This window comes from Hyperolius riggenbachi, chromosome 5, assembly GCF_040937935.1.
Source record: "Hyperolius riggenbachi isolate aHypRig1 chromosome 5, aHypRig1.pri, whole genome shotgun sequence".
In the NCBI taxonomy this organism is placed as follows: Eukaryota; Metazoa; Chordata; class Amphibia; order Anura; family Hyperoliidae; genus Hyperolius; species Hyperolius riggenbachi.
In genome coordinates this window covers 219,875,404-219,901,577 of record NC_090650.1, presented here as the reverse complement: position 1 = coordinate 219,901,577, position 26,174 = coordinate 219,875,404, and the positions used below count along the sequence as shown (strand labels likewise).

The window sequence follows — 26,174 nt, the reverse complement described above, 5'->3', positions numbered from 1 at the left end:
GGGGCATCAGAAAAGTTGAATCTCACAAATATACATTTTACTGATACTGAAACAATTTTTATACTGATAAGAGGTGCGCTGGACATGAACAATCACAGTCTACTGTTCTTATAGATAAAACAATTTATTGAGAAATATTATTACACTATGACCCTTAAGTATCAGGTTATAGGTCAAGTTATACCCACTCACACATACACACTCACACATACACACACATACTAGAGCATGCTGGCTCCCCCTTAAAAATGAAAAAATATGTTTTAAAATTAAAAACCATAAAAATCACAAAAATGGCAAAATAGTGTATGCAGAAAAATTACATATAGTTCCTAGGATCTTGAGGGATCTATATGCAGAGAAGTTATGTAGCTTTACAGTGTTTATAATCCCACTACGGTATATCCTAAAATTGGCAACCATGCCTTCTATAGTCCAATCCTCTACTTGTATACCTTCAAGGTATACAAGTGTCCTCTGGCCTTCCTGGAGGACACTATTTTTGTGATTTTTTATTTTATTTTTTATTTTTTTTTTAGAGTTTTTAATTTTAAAACATATTTTTTCATTTTTTAAGGGGGGCCAGCATGCTCTAGTATGTGTGTGTATGTGTGAGTGGGTATAACTTGACCTATAACCTGATACTTAAAGCGGAACTGTAAATAGTTTTTAAACACAGTGTTTCACTTACCTGGGGCTTCTGCAAGCCTCCAGCAGCCGTCCTGTCCCGCGCCGGTCCTGTCCGAGCCTCCGTTCTCCCGCCGCTAGCTGCTTTCGGTTTCGCCACAGGGCCACTGCGCCTGCGCGGCTCTGGCCATGCGTATCCTTTCTTCGTGTCCCCTGCTATTGCAGAGGGGAACGCGAAGAAAAGATAAGCTTGGCCAGAGCCACGCTGGCATCGATTTAGAAGTCTAGGAACAGAACGGAACGGCGGCGGGAGAACGGAGCCTCGGGCAGGACCGGCGCGGGACAGGGCGGCTGCTGGGGGCTTGCAGAAGCCCCAGGTAAGTGAAACACTGTGTTTAAAAACTATTTACAGTTCCGCTTAAAGGGTCATAGTGTAATAATATTTCTAAATAAATTGTTTTATCTATAAGAACAGTAGACTGTGATTGTTCATGTCCAGCGCACCTCTTATCAGTATAAAATCTATTGCTCTTTAAGAGTTGGGGGAAATGGGGCAAACCCCACCTTAGATGGTTGCAGCAGGAGGTAGAATATTGTTGTGAAGGATCTGTATCATTGTGATATCAATAAGCTGTATAATAGTAATTTAGGCAGCGCCCTCCAGTACCTATAACTTGATACTGAAACAAGCATGCAGATAATCCAATCAAACTTAAGCCAAACTTCTGACCTGCATGCTTGTTCACAGTCTATGGCTAAAAAGTATTAAAGACAGAGGATCAGCAGGACAACCATTCAATTTGCATTATGTAAAAGGAATACATATGTCAGTCTCCATAACTCTCTCAGGTCAGTTGTCTTTTAACACAATATTGGGAAAACAGCAGATCTTCCTCTATGGACATATTATTTTAAAGAAACTACCATATTTTTTGGGGAGGACACAAGGTGCACAGAGGAGAACACAGGACACAAGGGGACAGAGTAGGACACAAGGGGGACAGTGGGGGACACAAAAGGTACAAGAAGCACATGGGGACACAAGTAGTACAAGGAGGATATGATCATTGGGGAGGGGGGATCTACAAGACGCCCCTGCACCCTGGACGCACCAGGTTTAGGCAGGGGACACTCCTGACTGTTTTCATGTGTGTTTTTTGCACAGAAAACCTGATTTAAATTGAGAACTCATGTAAATCAAGGGGCATCAGTTACATTAGCTGCTGTGAAAAATGCGTTTTTCTACATTCAACACACACAACTGAAAGACAAGTGTGTCCCCTGCCTAACTGTATTATTTTCCCCTGTTTTTTGTCCTATTAATGTTCCTGACAATCTTATGGTCAGGAGCGTCTTATGGTCTAAAGTACGGTGTATATAAACTTATTTTCAGCTGGTATTATACACATCTGACTCTATAAGCTGTTTGAGGGACACTCTAGGTTATGAGAAAGAGGAACTCTAACTTTACACTGGTTGTTGCAGCAGCTCCACATAACCTAACAAAAAATACAAACCTCCAACCTGCAGCAAAGCTCCACATAACCTAACGTAAAAATACAAACCTCCAACCCGCAGCAATGTCGGGGACTCCCTGTACTGTGCACATGCAGAGGAGGACATGAGGACACAAAGGAGGACACAAGGGAGACACAAAGGGGCACAGAGGGGGACACATGAGGACACAGAACATAAAAGAATAGGTGTGTTTATAAAGTACACGTATCAATGATCCTAATCAGCTTTCCGGACACATTATTCAGTATTGCTACCTAGCGTCTAGACGGGGCAATGGAGCTGCCCCTGGTGCTTCCAACTGTATTTAAGACAGAGCAAGTACTAGGGGCCTTTGGGAGATGTCCAGTAAATAAGGGTGTTAATTGGAACCATTTTCAACAGGAATACTTTACAAGTACATCACCTGTTGGATTGGATTGATGTGGCTCTTAGAAATGTAAAAGCTTTAGACTCACTATACACCAGCGGTTCTGGAAGTGAGCCTGGCTTTCAGTGGCATAAAGAGAGGATTTGCATATTTGGGAGTGATGCATCATGGGAAACCACCGTTGCTCACTAAAAAGGCACATTTAATTTATATTATGTTCCTTTTGTGTTTTGGGACTTCCTCCTATACTACATCAGCTTCTGATCCAATTGGTTATTGGATATACTGTATATGTGTGTGTTAACGATAAACAGTCACATTAGACGGTACGCCTCTTTATCTGGATTGGTATACACTCTAAAAAGCTTTATGTCATGTTATACGCTCTGTAATGTGAGGTTTAATTCTGTTGTCATACAAAGAAAAATTAACGTGCATCTTATGTCTTTTCTTAGGTTAGCATGTCCATTGAATTCAGCTGTTGTACTGGCATCATATGCTGTGCAGTGTAAGTCATTTTACATTGTTTCATGCAACCGTATTGTATATTTTTACCTGTGAACTGCTGTGAGTGAAAAGTTTACAGATTTGTAGTTTACTAATTTATTTTTGTAAAATTGTAAAACTACTAATAGGTTTTAAGTATTTATGAGAACTAGACCGTGCCCCATCAAGTATTGGAGTAACATGTTTTGACAGAGTTCAAAATTATGTCACGGTCATATTTGTTGTACATTCACAAAATTCTATACCTTGCAATATAACTGAAAATGTATTCTGTGTAATGGTGGCCATACATGGTACAATTTTTTCATACAATCTTACCATTTCTATGTAATATAAGGGAACTGGCTAAATTATCCTTGTAGTTTATACTGCCTTGCCACCCCAACTGCACTTTCTACTGCCATGAATGAGATTTTGCCTGGTATTTGTCTGGATTTCCTCATTCAGAAGCTTAGCAAGGCACCTCCTGCCATGCCTTTGCCTACTCCTCCTTCACCCATTCCATGCTAGCCACATACCGGATGGAGATGTCATCACCTGGCCTCTACACCAGTACTGAGACATGAGTCAGGTGTACAGAGGGAGGGTGTTAGTAGTCACGGAGCTAATTGGATTATCATCTGACTATGGAAACTGGATGGGACTCATTAGAGCTTAATTTATGACAGCAGCCAGTGCTACTGAGGTAGTAAATCTGCTTAGTCATCACCCTTACTACCAGATAGGTACACAGTGACCCACTTCAGTGTCATTTTAGGAGTAAAAACAGTAACCCTTTACTAGACAAGATAATACCATTGACAAGCGCTCTGTAGGCATTAGCAGTGTTATGGAGTCTAGCCCAAGGACTCCACACTGAATAGGTGCTTGCTTACTGAACAGGAAGAGGTGTGTCCTGTGTCAGAGGCAGAGCCTTTAACCAGTACACTATCCAGCCACTAGATGCTTGGCAAATGCCAGTATAATGAGTTTGTGTCCTGTGGAAATGTGTTTGTGCAGTGTGGATGCATGGCAACTGGATACTCATGGAAAGTTGTAATAAGAGATATTGGCCTCAATTCACTAAGATCATGCTGGAGATAATAAGGCAAGAGAAAACTTACCTCCACACAGTAAGAGAGTTATCTTATCTCTTCATTCCTTACGTTACCTCTTCTGTAGTTAATTTACTTCCTCTGTAGTTAATTTACCTCCTCTGTAGTTATTTTCACACGCAGTTAATGAACAGCCTGTCTTTAACTCTGGAGTTATTTTAAGGATTAAAGAGTTAACTTAAATACAGAAGAGTTAACTTTAGGTTTGCCTGAGGTAAAATGTTTCTTGAATACTACATGCCTTATCACCATGGTAACAACTCTAGAAGAGTTATTAAAGACAGGAGATAAGCTTAGTGAATTGAGGCCATTGTCTTCCTGAGATCCTAAGTATAAGATAAGTTAGTAGTGGACTGAATGACACTGGCATGTGGCAGGCATACAGGAACTTGATAATTGGTTTACGGTCTTCTGTTTTTGTTTAGCATAATCACTCTATGCATGCACAGGTGTTAGCACTATATTTAGATTGCTGAATGCTCAGACAATGAAGATTAATTTCATAATTCTTAACATCTATCAGGTTCGCCCATAAATGCAGGGTTACCCAATAGCTAATTGCCCTTTTATAGCAAATGTTTAAGCCCAGAAACATCCCGAAGTTTCCAGTCTCATATCAGCAGAATATTTATTGGCTCACATATTTCTAATAGAAAAAGTGCATTCAAATTAAGCATTGTTTCAGTTTAGGATGAACAGTGTGGCGGAGTTCCAAGCGAATTTGCCAAGGAGCTAATGCTGTTTTCTTAGCTTGAACAGGGATTAAGCTGCTTTGAAAGCTGTTCATGAGTAAAGCTGGAACATCACTGCTAGAAATTTGGGCGTGGGAGTTCTTGTTGCTGTGAAGAAAATAATTTGTGAAAAGATGACAGAGATAGCGCTTGTAGCCTATCTTGTTTAGTTCCTGGCATTCACATAGAACTGCACTCCACAAAACATTCACTAAATGGACTCCTGAGATGCATTGTCAGAACATACTTGTTATGGGATAAATGCTACTTCAGTTTGGATGTATTTATAAAGAGAACGGTTTGGAAGCACATATTTTTCCTTGGAAAAAAAATGAAATAGCACAAGCTCACAGAGAAAATCCATATACCATATACCTGTAGCTTTTAAGGAAAAAATAATTTCAGTGTATTATTATTACCTGGATAAAGTTATACATATGTCGTATTTAGCACACTTTCATTTTTTTTATCCAAATTAAATGTTAAACAGTTGTAGTAGAGTCAGGGCCGGATTTCTGGAAAAGCCACAAAGGTCTGGGCCTTTGGTGGCTGCAGCCTAAGGGGGCACCTGGACATGAAATAGGGGCTGCTACATATGAAAGACGAGGCTGAAAATGGGGAGCAACACATGAAAAAGGGAAACTGATGCTCAAGGGATCAGTTCATGAAAGAGAGGAGCTGCTGTACATGAATGATACACTTGGAAGAAGGGACTGAACATGGAATGGGAGGAGCTCTGCTGCACATGAAAGCAGTGCCACAACATACTTGGCCTAGGGGCACAAAAAGTATAAATCCGTTCTTCAGTACAGTGCAAAAATTAAGAATGCCAAATGAGATTGACATAAACAGGGGGAAAGATTACAAGGTTTAAGGTGCATGAGGTGAACTGAATTGTACCTAATCATCCCAGTCTGAGGGAAACTTAACTACAGTGTCGCTCATAGTGTGTAGCACACAATCCCTCAACATATTATTCTGCCAAGTACCTGTTCCTATTGCAAGGTAGGTGTCTTACAAGTATACAGTATGCTATGGCCCAAAGAATTGAACTAATAAAGGAACACTATACCCTTCTCCAGACCTTAGGTATAGAATGACTGGGAGCAAACAGTAGTGTTTGGGAAGCTGCTAGAGAGGAACTGACCAAGATGAATCTTGATTTTAGCACATAGACTTTCCGCAAACCACACGACTCCAGAAAATATGACATGGATCCATCCTCCAGACTTTCTCAAAAACAATAAGGGGAAACATTGGTGAACATCTTAGGGAGTCTTGTTGGGATTGTATACAATCTTGTGGCTACTTTGATAACATTATCCCTTACAACAGATGTATTAAGACAGTCCTCATGCTTTTACAAATCTTATGCCATTGGGTAAGGTGCATATCTATTTGTAGATCATACTTTATGCCAGCAGTGAATCCCATGATGTGGTTATACAAAAGTGAAATACGACCTCTAATGCACGCGGTACGATTTTCCGTGCGATAGATGGATCCGATAGATAAAATCCGTCATGTCCAATTTTGCTCCCAATCGCTTCCGCGCTCGATTTCTCATAGCGGTGAATGAAAAAAAGATAAGAAAAACAAATGAAGATAAGAGAATCGAGTGCGGAATCGTGCGGGAAAAACGATTGGGTCGAAAAATCGAACAGAAAATCTTAACGTGTGTACCCAGCATAACAGGTTGGTCAGATAGGTACTTAGTTTATAACGGTCTTCTGATTTTTATGCAGCTGAGTTGGGAGACTACAACTCTTCAGTGCATCTTCCGGGACACCTATCAAATAAGAGTTTTATCCCTGGTCAAGACAACGATTTCATAAGCAAAGTGGAAACCCTCCACAACCAGCACAGGTAATAATCATTGTGAATGCTGTGCTATGGGGTTTCTTCACATTGCAGGCATTTACCAAGCTATTCATGTTTGTTGTGAATGCTGCAGAATGCTGTTTAACTTCCCTGGCGTTCAATTTCCCCAGGATTTTTGTGCAAAAGGTGATCAAATTAATTTTCATAACTTTTTTTTCCTGTAACTTGCCAAAATGTGTCAAGCAAGGGTCTAGTAAATACAGTGCAGGAGAGTACTGACGTGTATGCATGTCAATACTGTTCACAGCATGTTTTGTATTGAGGGAATATACAGTATGGTAACTTGTTTTAATTTTTTTTTATTATTTAATATGCTTAGCCCAAAAAATAGACATTGAGGCTACTTTCCCACCTGGACGTTGCGTTTTAGGGGACGTTATGGTCGCATAACGTGCCCCTAACACAACGCATGGTGGTGTTTCATGGTGGTGTTGAAGTTGGACGTCAGATTGAGCTGCGTTATGCAGCTCTCAAAGCAGCCGCTTCAGATTAGTGATAGGAAGTCCGGATCTTTTTAAGGATTCGGATCATTTGAATCGGATCATTGAAAAGATTCGGATCTTTGAACCAAATCATTTGAATCATTTTACTAGGGAAGCAGACTGGCTGAAATGACTAGCAGGACAGGACTTTCCCTGCACTGTACATTCTGTATGTTCCTGTTTCTTCCAGACAGACATCCGCTGCCGAATCTTTCATTGTGATGATCCGGATGATTCGACTCACAAAAAAGATCCGGATCAAATGAACGATTCGTTCATGATCCGGACAACACTACAGTCCCACCATGAGTCACCACAGTGCAGTGAATATTAATTAGCCATGTGGCTGGCCTTGGAGGAGGAGGGGAGACCTCCTCCTCCAACATTACTGAGCATGTGCAAACAGTCTAACGTGGCTTAGCCCAGTATACTGTACAGCATGCAGCACTTTGTTTAAACGTGCTGCGTTACTATGTAACGCAACGTGTGCACTGTGAACAGCACATTGATTTTACAGTGCTGTGAGTTAAGCTGCGTTACTGGCTGCTGTAACGTGGGACGTTAACGTCCCACTGTGAAATTAGCCTGAACCTACTATATTTTTATCAGGCAAATGCTAAATAACTGGAAATATTACAGTTTTAGAGCTTTAGCTGCAAGCTTGGTAACAGTAAGAGCAATAGAGCTTGACTATCAATCAACAGATCTAATAACTTTGCTCTTGTGATATAAAGCTACATACACTTTTTAAAACGTGTTGCCTAAAATGATTTTTCCTGGTGGGGGGATGAGGAGCAAGGGCTGTACTCACACACAACATGTTATGTTGTATGGAGAAGGGGTAGTATGTGTGAACAGTATACAGTAATGTGGCATTGAATACAGTAGAATTGCAGCAGCAGTTAGTCAAGCTGCCCTCTAAGAAGAGGTGTGGTGCATATACCGTAACAATCACCCTCTCCCATCGGCACCTATGGGATGGAGATTATGGGTTTCAATTTCACATAAAATTATTTGGCACATGGGCCTTGAGTTTGACACTTGTGTGTAAGATTTTGTTTTTTAGAATTGTGTATTTGCTGAGAGGGTGTGAAAAAAGAGAGATCCACTGTAAAATCTGCTCTGTCCTGTGTCTTCTAACCTCCTATGTGCAATAGTGTAGTGGGGGTGCCTCAGCACCTTGCAGGTAAAAAATATAGGAGACAAGTACGGGAGCCCAATAGTGTAGTATATTAGTATGCAATTAAAAAAAGGAATTTCAATAAATTACTACTCACAAAAGGAGGTTGCAAGGGCAACCAACCGTAGGAAGCAGGTGGAGACCATAAACCCGACTCCACTCGGGGTAGTCCCAGCCGGGACCTGGATGTGGTCGCTCTCCTTGAAAAAGTAGGGACAGGTGTCCACTGTGGGGCACCCACAGGTGGTCTGTCACCACCCCTCAAACACAGATTGTTTGGGGTTATAGCTATGCACAATTGAAGGTAAAGAGGCGCCCTGGTTGAAATAAAAGCATCTAAAAACAGCTTAAAATCGAGGAAATAATATGAGGTGGCTTACCTCAATAACGAAATCCTTGTATATGACAAAAGATTTTTATTTAGCACAGGCAACGCGTTTCGCGGGTCCAAGCCCGCTTCATCAGGCCAATAAAAGTGCCTACAATAGTGTAAGGGTACATTTTTACTCGAGCGAATCTGCATGCGTTTTTCCGCATGCAGATTCGCTCAAACAGTACAAGTGGAGGGCGCTGTTTCCACTTGTCAGGAATTCTGTGCGGCTCGCTATGCAGAAAAAATCTGCACAGCAGAGCCGTCAGAATTCGCACGCCGCACACCCGCACGCGAATCGTCGGTAATGTAACTAAATAGGAAAACCGCAAGCTCTTTAGTCTTGCGGTTTTCCCGGCGTTTCCGCGTGCGATTTCGTGTAAAGACCCATGTCAATGCTTGCCGGCATTGACATGGTTAAAATAGCGTCGTTAAAACCGCGGGCGATTCCACGTGAAAATCCGCATGGAAACGTCAACGAATCCGCAACCGCATGCGGATTCGTTGACGTGGTTTCCGCGAGCAAATCGCGCCTCTCAAGTGGAAACGTACCCAAAGAGCTCCTCAGTATAACTGTATCGACAGCGTTATAGGTTAATACAATGAATACTTATGCATTATACATTTATATCCTAATAGTATACATACCATTATGGTTAAATTAAAAAACGATCCAATGATTCGATACATCCATCAATCAGAAAAACGATTTTTCAAAAAAGTAAATATAACCTAATTTAAGGATCTGGACTGCTGATCTAAAATGGGAGATGGTAAATATGCAAATGCAGTGTTCAGCTGCATGTGAAGGTATGTATATAATGTTCAAAAAGGATCAACAGTCCATGGGCCTGATTCACAAAGCCACGCAAACCGTCCAGCACGGGTGCGCCAAACAGCCAGCACGCGAAGCAGTTTGGAAGCGGTTTGCCGCGGTCGCGCGGGTCCGCGGGCGGCGCTTCGTGTGCTGGCTGTTTGGCGCACCCGTGCTGGACGGTTTGCGTGGCTTTGTGAATCAGGCCCATGGACTGTTGATCCTTTTTGAACATTATATACATACCTTCACATGCAGCTGAACACTGCATTTGCATATTTACCATCTCCCATTTTAGATCAGCAGTCCAGATCCTTAAATTAGGTTATATTTACTTTTTTTAAAAATCGTTTTTCTGATTGATGGATCTATCGAATCATTTGATCGTTTTTCATTTAACCATAATGGTATGTATACTATTAGGATATAAATGTATAATGCATAAGTATTCATTGTATTAACCTATAACGCTGTCGATACAGTTATACTGAGGAGCTCTTTCACTATTGTAGGCACTTTTATTGGCCTGATGAAGCGGGCTTGGACCCGCGAAACGCGTTGCCTGTGCTAAATAAAAATCTTTTGTCATATACAAGGATTTCGTTATTGAGGTAAGCCACCTCATATTATTTCCTCGATTTTAAGCTGTTTTTAGATGCTTTTATTTCAACCAGGGCGCCTCTTTACCTTCAATTGTGCACTCCTATGTGCAAGCTCTAGTTTTTTTCTTTGATTTTCAGACTGGATGTCCATATTGAAGGATTTGAAGATTTCTCATTGAGTTTGCTTGTCCTGAAGTTTCAGAGGGTTGTTTTTACATATTGCAGTCATCTCTTTCCACATGTACTTACTCTACAAAGCCTTACGTCTATAATTTAGCATTCAAGTTCTGCATAGTTAAATGATTTGAAACCATATTATTCTACTACTATTGATATCAGAAGGAACAGTCCAAAATTCTGCCACAGTAGGTCTGCAGTAGAAGGAGAAAGTGCTTTAGAAATTGCCAATTTGTAACCTCCTTGAAGGGGCACGATGGCGAAAAATAGTAAAAATTTAAATATGTGCAAACGTATACAAATAAGAAGTACGGTTTTTCCAGAGTAAAATGAGCCATAAATTACTTGTCTCCTATGTTGCTGTCACTTACAGCAGGTAGTAGAATTCTGACAAAAACAGGTTTTGTACTAGTCCTCTCTTCATAGGGGATTCTCAGGGATTTATTTATTTTCAAAAGCACTTAGTGAATGGCAGTTGCTCTGTCCAACTGCCAAAAAACTGTGTAGCGAGCAGGAAAGCTGGCCAGCATCTTTGTTTAAATCCTTTTTAGGGAATATCTTTATAAAGAATAAATGCCTTGCTGAGAATCCCCTATGAAGAGATGGACTAGTCCAAAACTTCTGTCAGATTTCTACTACTACCTACAGTAAGTGACAGCAACATAGGAGAAAAGTAATTTATGGCTCATTTTACTCTGAAAAAAAACGTACTTCTTATTTGTCTGTTTGCGCATATTTTAAATTTTACAATTTTTCGCCATAGTGCCTCTTTAATACTGCATAATACAGTCTTGGTGAAAAATATTTATACTAATATAAATATTTCCTGTTTGTCTTTTTAGTGGTCTCGGGCAAACTGAAGCAGAGTCGTGCTATATTAACATTGCAAGGACACTTGAATTCTATGGAGTTGAAATGCACAGTGGTAGAGTATGTTTGCCTTATACTGTATTTACTTACTGGCTGGATATGGATGGGTTTATTTCATCGGCACATGCTGATAGAGGGGCCCAGAGCCCCCTCCTAATAGGCTGTATAGCTCTGCACATTCTCCCAGCCTTGCTGACAACCTACCAGATTAAATCCAGGCACAGATGTTTAGGGCCCATTCACACTTGGGCAATTAGCTGGCATTAACCACTAATCGCTGAATCGCCGCCGATTGCTATCGCCTTTTAAAGCACTAGTGAAATTAAAAGGATATAACCGTGACCTCACTGCCAGGATCGCCGGTGATTCGCAATTATTGGTAGACACAAACGCGGTGCATGCCTCGTTTTTGGGCGATTTTTAAACAATCACAATTCTAATGGTAAAGAAATGCGAATCGTGATTGCTCAAAAACCATGGAAAAGTACAGTGCAAAATATGCGATTAACATGAAAAAAACGCTTATGTTATTGTAATATGGTTTCCTAAATTTACACTTGCAATTATTTCAATAAATTAAAAATAAATAAATTCAACATATTTGAGAATTGAGTTACACTGGTTAACACTATGCTTGGCTATTATATAGTTGAGGGATAACATGATTAAATGGCTCCATCTAGGGTTCATATTCATATTTTCAGTTACCATGTATCTGCATATGGATGCAGAAACAAATTACACATTTTGTTCAGGGATGTGCTAGTCCCTGTATGACATACAGTAATATGCTAACATGCAGTAATTTATAAACAAACCTTATTGGTGGATAGACGTTTATAGAGATCCTGTCAAGGAAAAGCACCTTGATTCTTATAATACTATAATAATGGCCTTTTGGCCATCAGAGAGCCTTGTATGTTGTTAATTTTCTTCTCTTGCTTCCTTACATGTGGACTGGAGAGCTGCCTAACTCACAATACACTAACAAAACCTGTTATGCAAATAACATAGGGCATGCTATATGAGCAAAGCAGGCATTGTGTCTATAATGTAGTTTAAGTTATGCAAACAACATGTGTTAGGTAGTTTGCGTAATGCCGGGAAAAATACATGTGCATTGTTTGTGCACATAAATATTACCGGTCATTAGCGAATATACCCTGTTTTCCTTAAAGGGAGCCTGAGGTGAGAGGCATATGGATGCTGCCATATTAATTTCCTTTTAAACAACACCAGTTGCCTGGCTGTCCTGCTGATCTTTCTGGCATCAGTAGAGTCTGACACAAGCATGTGACTAATCCATTTAGACTTCATTCAGAGCACCTGATTTCCATTCTTGTTCAGGGTCTATGGCTAATAGTGGTGCTCAGCAGAGCTCGAATATTCGAGTAGCTCGAATATTCGAGCTCTTTTTCAGCTATTCGAGCTCGGTATTCGAGCTCCGAATAGCTGTAGCTATTCGAATGGGCTATTCGAGAACACTCGAATAGCCCATTCACTATTCGAGCTATTCGAGCAAACCGGCGCTATTCGAGCTCGGTACCGAGCTCGAATAGCGTCATAGCCCAGATTGATGTGCTTAGAGCCAATCAGAGGGCTCCCAGGCCCTCTGACGGCAGCCAATCACAGAGGGGGACCCTGGCCAGCCCCTACCCTATAAATAGCGGCCGCCATGTTCGGGTTTTCCATGCTTGCCTGAGACTTGTACAGAGAGAGATCTGCTCCTTTGTGCTTTGGCTTAGCAAGTGCTCTATTGTGTTCATTTACCTAGCGTTTTTGCTCACCTACACCTGCCATATACACCTGTATTGTTGTTATTTAGATAGACATTGTATTTTAGTTAGTAGCTTGTGTGTTACATTAGAGACAGGCAGCTGCTGCAAGCTTACAGGTTTAGGCCTCAGGGGGGCCTTGCCTCTGTGGGCAGCTGTCCTCTGTTTATTTCTCTCATCATCTATACCAGTATTTCTGCTGTCCTTTACTAATAGTATTGTAGTTATACTGTACTAGGAGTAGGACACTCACTGACTGTCACTGTTTATAGGCTACTAGCTAGCTCCTGCGTGTGTGCACTCACTCACTGTCTGTGTGTACACACACTCTATTTCCTTCTGATTACTGATTGATTATTGTTAGTTGTACTTACTTACTACTTACTCTTACTGTACCCGTAGGGACACTCACTGTCACTGTTCATATAGGCTACTAGCTCCTGCGTGTGCGCACTCACTGTCTGAGTGTACACACACAACACACACTCTATTTCCTTCTGATCGCTGATTGATTATTGTAATTAGTTAGTTCTACTTACTGTTACTACTTACTCTTACTGTACTAGGAGTCTAGGACACTCAGTCACTGTGTTCATAGGCTACTAGCTCCTGCGTGCGTGCACTCACTGTCTGAGTGTACACACACCCACACTCCATTTCCTTCTGATCGCTGATTGATTATTGTTATTAGTTAGTTCTACTTACTGTTACTACTTACTTACTCTTACTGTACTAGGAGTCTAGGACACTCAGTCACTGTGTCCATAGGCTACTAGCTCCTGCGTGCGTGCACTCACTGTCTGAGTGTACACACACCACCCACACTCCATTTCCTTCTGATCGCTGATTGATTATTGTTATTAGTTAGTTCTACTACTTACTGTTACTACTTACTGTACTAGGAGTCTAGGACACTCAGTCACTGTGTCCATAGGCTACTAGCTCCTGCGTGCGTGCACTCACTGTCTGAGTGTACACACACCACCCACACTCCATTTCCTTCTGATCGCTGATTGATTATTGTTATTAGTTAGTTCTACTACTTACTGTTACTACTTACTTACTCTTACTGTACTAGGAGTCTAGGACACCCAGTCACTGTGTCCATAGGCTACTAGCTCCTGCGTGCGTGCACTCACTGTCTGAGTGTACACACACCACCCACACTCCATTTCCTTCTGATCGCTGATTGATTATTGTTATTAGTTAGTTCTACTTACTGTTACTACTTACTTACTCTTACTGTACTAGGAGTCTAGGACACTCAGTCACTGTGTCCATAGGCTACTAGCTCCTGCGTGCGTGCACTCACTGTCTGAGTGTACACACACCACCCACACTCCATTTCCTTCTGATCGCTGATTGATTATTGTTATTAGTTAGTTCTACTACTTACTGTTACTACTTACTGTACTAGGAGTCTAGGACACTCAGTCACTGTGTCCATAGGCTACTAGCTCCTGCGTGCGTGCACTCACTGTCTGAGTGTACACACACCACCCACACTCCATTTCCTTCTGATCGCTGATTGATTATTGTTATTAGTTAGTTCTACTACTTACTGTTACTACTTACTTACTCTTACTGTACTAGGAGTCTAGGACACCCAGTCACTGTGTCCATAGGCTACTAGCTCCTGCGTGCGTGCACTCACTGTCTGAGTGTACACACACCACCCACACTCCATTTCCTTCTGATCGCTGATTGATTATTGTTATTAGTTAGTTCTACTTACTGTTACTACTTACTTACTCTTACTGTACTAGGAGTCTAGGACACTCAGTCACTGTGTCCATAGGCTACTAGCTCCTGCGTGCGTGCACTCACTGTCTGAGTGTACACACACACCACCCACACTCCATTTCCTTCTGATCGCTGATTGATTATTGTTATTAGTTAGTTCTACTACTTACTGTTACTACTTACTGTACTAGGAGTCTAGGACACTCAGTCACTGTGTCCATAGGCTACTAGCTCCTGCGTGCGTGCACTCACTGTCTGAGTGTACACACACCACCCACACTCCATTTCCTTCTGATCGCTGATTGATTATTGTTATTAGTTAGTTCTACTACTTACTGTTACTACTTACTTACTCTTACTGTACTAGGAGTCTAGGACACCCAGTCACTGTGTCCATAGGCTACTAGCTCCTGCGTGCGTGCACTCACTGTCTGAGTGTACACACACCACCCACACTCCATTTCCTTCTGATCGCTGATTGATTATTGTTATTAGTTAGTTCTACTTACTGTTACTACTTACTTACTCTTACTGTACTAGGAGTCTAGGACACTCAGTCACTGTGTCCATAGGCTACTAGCTCCTGCGTGCGTGCACTCACTGTCTGAGTGTACACACACCACCCACACTCCATTTCCTTCTGATCGCTGATTGATTATTGTTATTAGTTAGTTCTACTACTTACTGTTACTACTTACTGTACTAGGAGTCTAGGACACTCAGTCACTGTGTCCATAGGCTACTAGCTCCTGCGTGCGTGCACTCACTGTCTGAGTGTACACACACCACCCACACTCCATTTCCTTCTGATCGCTGATTGATTATTGTTATTAGTTAGTTCTACTACTTACTGTTACTACTTACTTACTCTTACTGTACTAGGAGTCTAGGACACCCAGTCACTGTGTCCATAGGCTACTAGCTCCTGCGTGCGTGCACTCACTGTCTGAGTGTACACACACCACCCACACTCCATTTCCTTCTGATCGCTGATTGATTATTGTTATTAGTTAGTTCTACTTACTGTTACTACTTACTTACTCTTACTGTACTAGGAGTCTAGGACACTCAGTCACTGTGTCCATAGGCTACTAGCTCCTGCGTGCGTGCACTCACTGTCTGAGTGTACACACACACCACCCACACTCCATTTCCTTCTGATCGCTGATTGATTATTGTTATTAGTTAGTTCTACTTACTGTTACTACTTACTTACTCTTACCGTACTAGGAGTCTAGGACACTCAGTCACTGTGTCCATAGGCTACTAGCTCCTGCGTGCGTGCACTCACTGTCTGAGTGTACACACACTAAATTTACTTGTGATTACTACTACTGATTATTGTAACTGCTAGTTGTACTTCCTGACTGTTAATACTTACTTACTGTACTAGGGGACACTCACTCAGTCACCTCACCAACCAACCCACTCCATTAAAGTACCCCACTTTTCACCCGCCCTTTTACAAAACTTTTGTCTATACGCCCAAAACATTGAAGATGTCTGGAAGTGGCAGCCAGCGCGGTTTGGGCAAGGGGAAGGGCAGCAAGGGAATCAGGAAGAGAGGGAGCAGCATTGTGGCAAGCCGCGGCCGCGGGCGCGCCACCATGCACAGTTCCGCAGCAGCAGCAGCAGCGTCAGTGGCTAACATTCCTCCCATAGCCACTGGCCGTGGACGCCTTGGGCGCCGCCCAGGAGGAGCATCTGCAACTCACGCTGCAGAGACACAGCAGCAGCAGCGTGTAGCACCTGCTCCCATTTTCCTCCAGCCGGGTCGGAAACGTCCCATTGAGGAAAAGGATGCAGACACTGTGGTGCAACTCATGACGGAGGATGAGCAGCCCGCCATCAGCTCTGCATCCGAGGCCTCCACCCTCACCACCACCACCACCACCACCCCTGTTCGCAGCAGCCGCCCAGCAGGGTCTGGGGAGGAGGCCAGTTCACCGTCAGTCGCCGACCTCTCATTCAGCACTCTTTTGACCCCAGGCATGATGAGTCAATTGAATGCTGTTGTTGGCGATTTGGAGGAGGAGATGCTGATGGGCACTTTGGGGGAGGAGGGATTGGACAGCAAGACTGTGGCGACAGTCAAGCGTCCCATCCATGCATCAGCAGAGGAGTTTGGGGGGTCATCATCAGAGCAGGACATGTTTCAGGAGGGGCATGATGATGATGACCCGGTGACAGACAGAGACTGGGTGCCAACACATCCAGAGGATGTCGTCCTCAGCAGCTCTGAGGAGGAGGAGGAGGATGCGGTTGTGGGCCTTGCAAGGAGGCGCATCATTGCAAGCATTGGCAGCGTCCCACAGCCTGCTGGTGTCTCAGGCTCAGCAGCAGCAGCAGCAGCATCAGCCAGTACCACCACCAGCCGCACCCAAGACCCCCCCCCCCCCCCAACCACCACAGGGAAACAGGCAGCAGCGCTTCCATGCCGTAGGGGGATGTTTTTGTCACCAATCTGGCGGTTTTTCACCATGCCCACAGTGTACAGCAAGTACGCCACTTGCAACCACTGTCAGCGGAAGTTGAGCAGAGGTGCAGACCCCTTGAAGTTCAGCACCAGCTCGCTGATCAACCACCTTTCTGCGAAACACTTCCACCAGCATGAGGAGTTCCAGAGGCTGAAGGCATCTGGTGCTGGCAGTGGCACCAATCCCATCACTGCACAGCCTTCAGCAGCAGCAGCAGCAACAGCAGCCACCCGCCCTCCTGCTCCTCCAGCAGCACCAGCAGGAGTGCGGAAACGCCCTGCTCCTCCCCCCTCTGCAACTCCTGCCGCCGACACTGAGGCCTGTTCTGGCAGCCAGTCCTCAGTGGCCTCCTCTGCTCCGTCTGCTGATTCCCGTGCCAGCAAAAAGGCACGCCAGAGCCTTTTGAGCGAGTCCTTCCAGGGGGTGGTTAGGGCTCTGCCTCCCAGCAGCCATCGCGTGCGGCAGCTGAACGGCTTGCTGGCACGGGCCATGTGCTCCCAACTCCTGCCGTACACGCTCGTGCAGGAGGGGAGCGACATGCGGGCGCTGCTTGCTTGTGCAGCCCCAGACTGGCAGCTCCCCAGCAGACACTTCTTCGCCCGCAAGGCCATTCCTGCACTGCACCGCTTTGTGATGGCCAATGTGGAGCGAGGGCTGGAGCACGCGGTTGGTGAAAGGGTCCACGTCACCATGGACTCCTGGAGCAGCCGCTTCGGGACAGGCCGCTACCTGTCCTTCACTGTCCACTGGGTCAGCTTGGTGGAAGGGGGTGAGGATGGGAGAGCAGCAGCGGGCACAGCAGCAGCAGCAACACAGTGGGTGGTGCCACCCCGCAGGGTCAGGGGAACTGCAGCGGGTTCCTCCGATCCTCTGCCATCCTCCGCCACACCTGGCCAAACCCCCCGCCTCAGCAGCAGTGTGAAGGCCCGCCACTGCCAAGCGCTGCTGCACTTGGTCAGCCTTGGCAAGACCAAGCTGACGGCAGCCCACGTGTTGGCCAAACTCCAGGAGCAGGAGCGGATTTGGCTGACCCCCAGAGGCCTCAGAGTCGGAGAGGTGGTGTCCGACAATGGGGCCAATCTGGTTGCTGCCATAGACAGGGGAAACCTGACCCACATCCCCTGTCTTGCCCACGTGCTGAACCTGGTGGTGCAGAAGTTCCTGCGCACCTACCAGGGGATGGACGAGCTGCTGGAAACGGCAAGGAACGTTGTGCGTCACTTCCGGCGCTCGGCTGCAGCCTGTGCGAGCCTGGAAGACGTGCAAAAGGAGCTGGATCTGCCACGCCATCGGCTGATCATTGACGTTCCGACTCGCTGGAACTCCACCCTGGCGATGTTGGAGCGTCTGGTTGAACAGAAGCACGCTGTCAACCACTACCTTGCCCTGGCCACTGTTTCCGCAGCTCAGAGAAGGGACAAGACCAGCAACATCCCGTCCATCGTCCCCGATGATGACTGGAGGCACATGCAGCAGGTGTGCTTAGTGCTGGCTCCCTTCCTGCAGGCCACAAACATGGTGAGCAGGGACCATGCTATGGTCTGCGAGTGGGTGCCCCTGGTTTCTCTGCTGAACAGGGCACTCGATGCTTTGCTGGCACAGGGAGCGGCAGCCTTGGACCAGCAGGAGCGGCAAGCAGCTGCACAGTCCACCTCTGAGGGGGAGGAGGAGGAGGACTTGGTGGAGGTCCCTGACCTGGCTGCTGATGAGGGGGATCAGCGCAGTGCAGCTGAGTTGGTGCGGGGGTGGAGAGAGGATGAGGCAGCAGAGGAGGAGGATGAGGAGGACAGCACTGACGTCGATGTGCCAGCAGACGTGGCCCGCCTCTTCCCAATGGCAGCGCACATGCTGACGTGCCTGCGCAGGGACCCCAGGGTGATCCAGATGAAGCAGAGGGAGGACATCTGGATCAGCATGATGTTGGACCCACGCCTCAAGGGGAAGTTGAGCCAGTTCCTGCCGCCTGCAGGAGGAGACCCAGCGCAACAAATAAGGAGCTTGCAGCAGGCCCTTGTTGAGCGCTTGGAGGAAGCCTTCCCCCAGCCTTCCACCCCCACTGTCCAGCAGCCAGCACAGAGGCAGCAGCAGGTGCCTGCATCCAGCAGCAGCAAGCGCCCCACAGACCTGCTGTCTCTCAGCCACGAGCTCTACAGGACTGTAGAGGCTCCGGCAGCAGTGACTAGAGAGGAGATGCATGCAGCAGCATCCTCCTCCGGTCACAGCCAGCGCCTGACCCGCATGGTGGCTGACTACATGGGGTCCTACAGCGGGCTTGACAGCGATGCCCCTGTTGATCCCATGGAGTATTGGGTCAAGCGCATGGAGATCTGGAGCGAGCTGGCGCAGTACGCCCTGGAAGTGCTGTCCTGCCCCCCTTCCAGCGTGCTGTCCGAGCGCTGCTTCAGTGCAGCTGGTGGCGTGGTCACCGAGAAACGCTCACGTCTGTCTCACAAGTCTGTGGACAGACTGACGTTTCTCAAGATGAACCAGGCGTGGGTGGAAGGCGAGTTCCTGGCCCCTGTTGTCGGCGAGAGGGGGACATGAACTGGCTGCCGGAACTTAGTACCATCGTTAATGTGCCTTACCACCCTTTACCACCTCCTGGCTCCTGCTCACTAAGCCAGCCTGGTTCACTTTGACTATTACGTCGCCTGCAGCCACACATTTCACACCTACAGTGGGCTGCTGCTGTGTACTGCCCTTCTGCTGTCTGTCTGTGTTTCCCACTGCCAGGGTACACAGAATTACCGTCTGCTGCCACTCTGCCACCAGCTATTACGTCACAACAATAGCTGCTCACACTGCTCCTCCATTCCTCCTGCTGCTGCTGTCTGTCTGTGTTTCCCACTGCCAGGGTACACAGAATTACCTTCTGCTGCCACTCTGCCACCAGCTATTACGTCAAAACAATAGCTATATTGGTTGTAAAACCAAAACCAAAAAAAACCAATAAAAAAAAAAAAAGGTTTAATTTTTCTGAGGTGCCCGGGTTGAAAACTGTGTTGTCCCAGTTGTGTATTGGACACAATGTGGGCTGCACGACCGCTGTCTGGGACCTCCTGTTGTGTTTATTTACAGCCCTGGTATCACCGCTAGGTACCAGGGCTATTATGTCACGCTGCCTACCTGCTGCCACACTCACACTGCTCCTCCATTCCTCCTGCTGCTGCTGTCTGTCTGTGTTTCCCACTGCCAGGGTACACAGAATTACCGTCTGCTGCCACTCTGCCACCAGCTATTACGTCACAACAATAGCTGCTCACACTGCTCCTCCATTCCTCCTGCTGCTGCTGTCTGTCTGTGTTTCCCACTGCCAGGGTACACAGAATTACCTTCTGCTGCCACTCTGCCACCAGCTATTACGTCAAAACAATAGCTATATTGGTTGTAAAACCAAAACCAAAAAAAACCAATAAAAAAAAAAAAAGGTTTAATTTTTCTGAGGTGCCCGGGTTGAAAACTGTGTTGTCCCAGTTGTGTATTGGACACAATGTGGGCTGCACGACCGCTGTCTGGGACCTCCTGTTGTGTTTATTTACAGCCCTGGTATCACCGCTAGGTACCAGGGCTATTATGTCACGCTGCCTACCTGCTGCCACACTCACACTGCTCCTCCATTCCTCCTGCTGCTGCTGTCTGTCTGTGTTTCCCACTGCCAGGGTACACAGAATTACCGTCTGCTGCCACTCTGCCACCAGCTATTACGTCACAACAATAGCTGCTCACACTGCTCCTCCATTCCTCCTGCTGCTGCTGTCTGTCTGTGTTTCCCACTGCCAGGGTACACAGAATTACCTTCTGCTGCCACTCTGCCACCAGCTATTACGTCAAAACAATAGCTATATTGGTTGTAAAACCAAAACCAAAAAAAACCAATAAAAAAAAAAAAAGGTTTAATTTTTCTGAGGTGCCCGGGTTGAAAACTGTGTTGTCCCAGTTGTGTATTGGACACAATGTGGGCTGCACGACCGCTGTCTGGGACCTCCTGTTGTGTTTATTTACAGCCCTGGTATCACCGCTAGGTACCAGGGCTATTATGTCACGCTGCCTACCTGCTGCCACACTCACACTGCTCCTCCATTCCTCCTGCTGCTGCTGTCTGTCTGTGTTTCCCACTGCCAGGGTACACAGAATTACCGTCTGCTGCCACTCTGCCACCAGCTATTACGTCACAACAATAGCTGCTCACACTGCTCCTCCATTCCTCCTGCTGCTGCTGTCTGTCTGTGTTTCCCACTGCCAGGGTACACAGAATTACCTTCTGCTGCCACTCTGCCACCAGCTATTACGTCAAAACAATAGCTATATTGGTTGTAAAACCAAAACCAAAAAAAACCAATAAAAAAAAAAAAAGGTTTAATTTTTCTGAGGTGCCCGGGTTGAAAACTGTGTTGTCCCAGTTGTGTATTGGACACAATGTGGGCTGCACGACCGCTGTCTGGGACCTCCTGTTGTGTTTATTTACAGCCCTGGTATCACCGCTAGGTACCAGGGCTATTATGTCACGGCGAGCTGCCTGCCTCATTGACTGCCTGCTGCCACACACTCATCCTCCTCCTCCTGCTGCTGAATTTACCTCCTGCTGTCTTTGTGTTTCCACTGCCAGGGAGCACATACAATGGCGCTTCCAACATGCGTGCGCCCACCAGCTATTTGTTACGCTCAAAAATAGCTGCATTTCTTTAAAAAAAAATTTGAAAAGAGAAATACGTGAAGAAGAAGAAGAAGACGATATTGAAAAAGAAGGAGAAGGAGAAGATGAAGAAGAAGATGAAGAAGAAGATGAAGAAGAAGAAGATGAAGATGAAGAAGATGAAGATGAAGAAGAAGAAGAAGATGAAGAAGAAGAAGATGAAGAAGAAGATGAAGAAGATGAAGATGAAGAAGAAGAAGAAGATGATGAAGAAGATGAAGAAGAAGAAGAAGAAGATGAAGAAGAAGAAGATGAAGAAGAAGAAGATGAAGAAGAAGATGAAGAAGATGAAGAAGAAGATGAAGAAGATGAAGATGAAGAAGAAGAAGAAGATGATGAAGAAGATGAAGAAGAAGAAGAAGAAGATGAAGAAGATGAAGAAGAAGAAGAAGAAGATGAAGAAGAAGAAGAAGAAGATGAAGAAGATGAAGAAGATGAAGAAGATGAAGAAGAAGATGAAGATGAAGAAGATGAAGATGAAGAAGATGAAGATGAAGAAGATGAAGAAGATGAAGAAGAAGAAGAAGATGAAGAAGAAGAAGAAGAAGATGAAGAAGAAGATGAAGAAGATGAAGATGAAGAAGAAGAAGAAGATGATGAAGAAGAAGAAGAAGAAGAAGAAGAAGATCTAGAAGAAGATTAAGAAAGATAAAGAAGAAGAAGAACAAGTATATACAGTAACACTACACTACTGAACCAAATTAAGGACACAACTTCTCTTTCCACATTTTTTTTTAAAGGAACATCCCCACATAATCACTTGCTGTTGTTACTTGGAAAAAAAGATGTTTCTTGCATCATTCACCCTCAAAACAAGTGTTGGAAGCTATTTTGGGCCAATTCGAATAGTCAGCTCGAATAGTGAGCTCGAATACCGACTCGAATAGTGAGCTCGAAGTCCGAGGTCGAATCGAATAGTAAAAAATATTCGACTCGAATATTCGACTGACCTCGAATAATTTACTATTCGAATTCGACCAAATTCGAATTTTTAAAAGGGGTATTTGAGCACCACTGATGGCTAAGGCTACTTAAGGTGGGTACACACGTCAGATAAAAGTCTTTGGAAAATTAAAGATCACAAACCAATTTTACCCCCTTCCATATAGTATGAGAGCCATACCTACACAGTCTATTCTATTGAGCTGAACTCCCCATCAGACAGAAATCTTTGCAAGATGCTGCACACACAGATGCTGTACACATGCAACAGATCAGTATCTGCAAAAGATCTGTTCCTGCAAAAGATTCGTTCCTGCAAAATGCATTCAAAGTCTATGATATCTGCAGATCTCATACACACCTTGTTTAACGGACATTCATCTGCAGATCAGATCCACCAGGTTGGATCTTCAGATCTGCAGATAATTGTCTGATCTGCAGATGATGGTCCGTTAAACAAGGTGTGTATGAGATCTGCAGATATCATAGACTATGAATGCATTTTGCAGGAACGGATCTTTTGCAGGAAACGATCTTTTGCAGATACTGATCTGTTGCATGTGTACAGCATCTGTGTGTGCAGGATCTTGCAAAGATTTTTATCTGATGGGGAGTTCAGCTCAATAGAATAGACTGTGTAGAGTATGGCTCTCATACTACATGGAAGGGGGTAAAATTGGCCTGTGATCTTTCATTTTCCAAAGACTTTTATCTGACGCGTGTACCCACCTTTACACACTGAGAACTTGCATTGAAAACAGGATTTCAACATAGGGGGAAAGTCGCATTGCAGTGGGTGCTTGTTCCATAGTGCAAGGCATACAATGAAGCATACAGTATTTAGAAAGAATGCGCCACTGCAACTGCTAATGCATGTTATGCGGTAATGTTATTGCCAATGTACCGTCGCACTGCTAATGTGCCATTGGGAACATACCATTACAACATAATGATGTTTGTTTTTATGGTATAATAGAATTTTTTTTGATTTAACTTCCTTGCATAGAAATGACTGCTTTTTGGGACAAATATATGCTTACCCGCTGTGATATAAAAATACAATATTCTTAATACCAGCAACAGATCAATATATCAATCTGGTGATTGGCCATAAGATGCTAAAAACATTATTTACGCGAAGTTAAAAGTTTACTTACTGTAATGTTTATTATTGAATGCTACTTAAATTGTGTTTTGTTTTGTTTTTTTGTCTTACCAGGATCTTCACAATTTAGAATTAATAATCGGTATTGCCTCAGGAGGCATAGCTGTATATAGAAAGCAAATTTGCACCAGCTTTTATCCATGGTATGTATTTTATTTACTTTGTACATATTTTGGTCTGCTTGTTTCAATTCTTCTCATGAGCTTCATAAAATAGTAAAACATGAAGATATTTTATTTCACTACAAGCAAAAGCAATACAGTGGAGTATACAGTAGTTATCTTGCTTGCTGACAATATACCGGTATATATAGTTTATCCTCAGAGAGCACATGTTAGAATTTTGCGGCTGTAGGCACACACGGCAAAGCATGCACCTCCTCACTGGCCATTGTAGTCAATGACCCGCTCAGGAGTTGCACATCGTTTGCATCGCTTCATGTGTTGTGTTCACATTTGTTTCCCATGATTTTCAATCACACAGCAGTTTTTTTCCCAAATGATGCATGTTTCTAGATGGGGCTGTTCAGATCTTTCGTGTTTATCCATTAATGGGAAAATTTTTTGCAGTTGTGCTATATTTTAGGCCATGCACCCTCTGGTGCCCACAGCTGCCTGCTCTATACCCAGCATTTTTACATACTATAAGTATATTCACTTGTTGATTGTATCATGATTGTCACATGCTCTAAATCTGCACTTTATTGTACTTATGCAAATATTTATTAAAGCTATAGTGCCAGACTTTTTCCTTTCTCGGATTAATTATGTATAATGTGAATTAGGCCTAAAGAAGGATTCGTGCGCGCTGATGGGAATACCATGTGATTTCCCCATGGGGGGGGGGGGGGGGGGGGGAGGGGCGCATGCAAGGAGGCAACCTTCCTATGTGCACTTTCATTGACTAACATTGATGTCAACATTACTGCTTCTTGCAACGCACTGCTATCTTCAGCCTGAATGTTATTGGTCAAGGTGGCGTGATATTATCAGTAAATTGAAAATTGCAGTTATCACGCTTTAGTTAATCAACCCCTATCACAGCAGTTATCACGCGATCTGCCGTGTGCTGCGGTTTGCGCGCACAAAGCATTACTCCGCGTAATAAACAAAGGTTTTTGATCGTGTGCAAACGTTCGTTTATCACGTGGAGTAATGCTTTGCAATGAAATGATTCCACTATTTTGAAAAAAGTGTTTATATGATGAAAATTGCTGTAAAATCTTTCATTTATCATGTCACATCTAGCAAGAAATAAGCATTTAAAATTGTTATGGGGTGCTCCTTGTGCAGTTGTCTAGTTGACAGGCACTTACTCTAAAATCTGCCTATAACAAAAAGGTCAGACTTTGCTTTTGATGTCAAATCCTCTGGAGTGTTGGCTCCTGTCATCCTGGGATACAAAGCAACCTAGATACATAAACTAGACATAATTCATCATGTCACTAGATCTGTACAAAGTTAGCTGCATCACACACAATAATAAAATGAAAGGCCAAGAACATTTTATTACTACTGCATAAAGTATGCCAGAAACACAATGCCAGAACTGACATACATTTACTCACGGTACTCAAATGAGTTTGGTGAACGCAAGCTAATCCCATTAGTACTAATACTGGTAATATTATATTAACGATTTTATACTAACTAGCGACTATGGCTTAAGGCACACTCAAATTGTGACCTCTCCCTATCCTAACCTGTTCCATGCGTCAGCTGGACTACTTCTGGTGCATCGCAGGAACTGTAACATGTTCCATTGACTTGCATTGCCCTTGGGACGAGCTGCGGCAAGGAAGAGTACCGCAGCACACTAAGGGCTCAATTCACTAAAGTGTGCTAACACAGTTAGCACGCCTAAAAGTTTTGCGCTTGCAAACTAGGGTGCTAAGTAGTTTGCTCGGTCCGCGTGCAAAGGTCGCACCGTCCACGTGCAAAGGACGCTTATCAGGCTATTTTGCACATGGACGGTGCGACGTTTCGCGCGCACCACTTAAACTTTGTGCAAGCAAACTTTTGCATGCGCAAACCTTTGCGCGCATATTAGCGTGTGCAAAGGCACTTTGCACGTGCTAAGGGGCTTTTCACTGGCGTACTAACACTTAGCACGCTTTAGTGAATCAAGCCCTAAATGTGAAAGGGGCCTAAATCATTGTA

At 44.3% G+C, this 26,174-nt stretch overlaps 1 pseudogene; it reads left to right on the top strand.

The window, feature by feature from the left end:
* Positions 1 to 26,174, top strand: part of LOC137519365 (tyrosine-protein phosphatase non-receptor type 3-like) — a 259,943-nt pseudogene that overhangs the window by 138,163 nt on the left and 95,606 nt on the right.